This window comes from Octopus bimaculoides, chromosome 12 (genome assembly GCF_001194135.2).
Source record: "Octopus bimaculoides isolate UCB-OBI-ISO-001 chromosome 12, ASM119413v2, whole genome shotgun sequence".
Classification (NCBI taxonomy): domain Eukaryota; kingdom Metazoa; phylum Mollusca; class Cephalopoda; order Octopoda; family Octopodidae; genus Octopus; species Octopus bimaculoides.
Window position 1 is genome coordinate 17472599 of NC_068992.1, and position 1198 is coordinate 17473796.

General features: G+C 38.5%; 1 long non-coding RNA gene across 2 annotated transcripts in view; it reads left to right on the forward strand.

Moving 5' to 3' along the window:
* The first annotated feature begins 200 nt into the window (after positions 1-200).
* Positions 201-1198, forward strand: part of LOC106870858 (uncharacterized) — a 15030-nt gene continuing 14032 nt past the window's right edge. The window contains exon 1 of one of the 2 annotated variants that reach the window (XR_001409591.2): positions 201-1171. This is a non-coding gene — a long non-coding RNA (uncharacterized LOC106870858). The remainder of the gene's footprint in view (positions 1172-1198) is intronic. The other variant, XR_001409592.2, reaches the window with a different exon arrangement.

The window sequence follows — 1198 nt, forward strand, 5'->3', positions numbered from 1 at the left end:
TATATATATATATATATATAGAGAGAGAGAGAGAGGGAGAGAGAGAGAGAGAGAGAGAGAGACAGAGAGAAAGAGTGAGAGAGGAAGAGAAGAGTTTAATAAGACAGTGAAATAGACAGGTAGACAAACAAATAGATAGACAGATAGATAGATAGATAGACAGACAAATAGATAGATATACAGATAGCTGATTGACAGATAGTCAGACAGGCAGACTGATAGATAGATAGATAGATAGATGATTGACAGATAGTCAGACAGGCAGACTGATAGGTAGATAGATAGATAGACAGATAAATAGTTAGATTAACTGAATGTGTAACAAAGCAAACAAAAGTTTAAGTTTGAACGAGGAAGACAACGAGAAAAAATAAAATAGAAAAGAAATCACAGGTGTGGGAAAATAGAAATTATAGGGTGAAGGAGAAAAGGTAGAAAAGGAGAAATAAGTCGCTATTATTTAGCCTCAAGTTAGCGCTGAAGGGAAAGGCCTAATGGCATTTTGACTAGGTCGAACGACGAGGTGTCTCCAACGGATCCAGAATGTGAAACAGTGTTTATATGGAGAGAGAGAGAGACGACATAATATAGGAGAGAAAATATTAGTATAGTATAGAGAGAAAGGAAAAGAGAGACAAGTTATAACGTGGAAGAGAAAGAGAAAAAGAAAAGTGAGGGAGAGATAGAAAGACAAGAGTAAGAGAGGGTTAGAAAAAGAAAGACGTGAGAGTGAGAGAGAAAGATGAGAGAGAGGGAGAAAGATGAGAGGTAGAAAAAAACACAAGAGAGAGAGGGAGAGAGGGAGAAAAACACAGAAAGAGAGAAAGAAATATAATGCCGGGTAGAAAGACAGAGAGAAAATAGGGGAGAGACAAAAGGAGAGAAAGAGAGGTGGGAGAAAGAGAGATATGATCAATGAAAGAGGAGTAGAATGAAAAAGAACGAGAGAAAGAGAGAGAGAGAGGGCTGCGCGTGTGTTGTGTTGTGTGTGTGTGTGTGTGTGCGTGTGTGTGTGTGTGTGTGCGTGTGTGTAGAATTCACGTAACGTTACCATGAAGAGTATTAGTACAACTAGTAGCTAACAGTTGTAGCATTAGCTGTCCGTGCGTGTCTGGGAGCTTTACTTAACGACACAACACACGCATTTATATAAATATATATATACTTGAAGGTAGGCTACTGAGAAACACCTGTATAG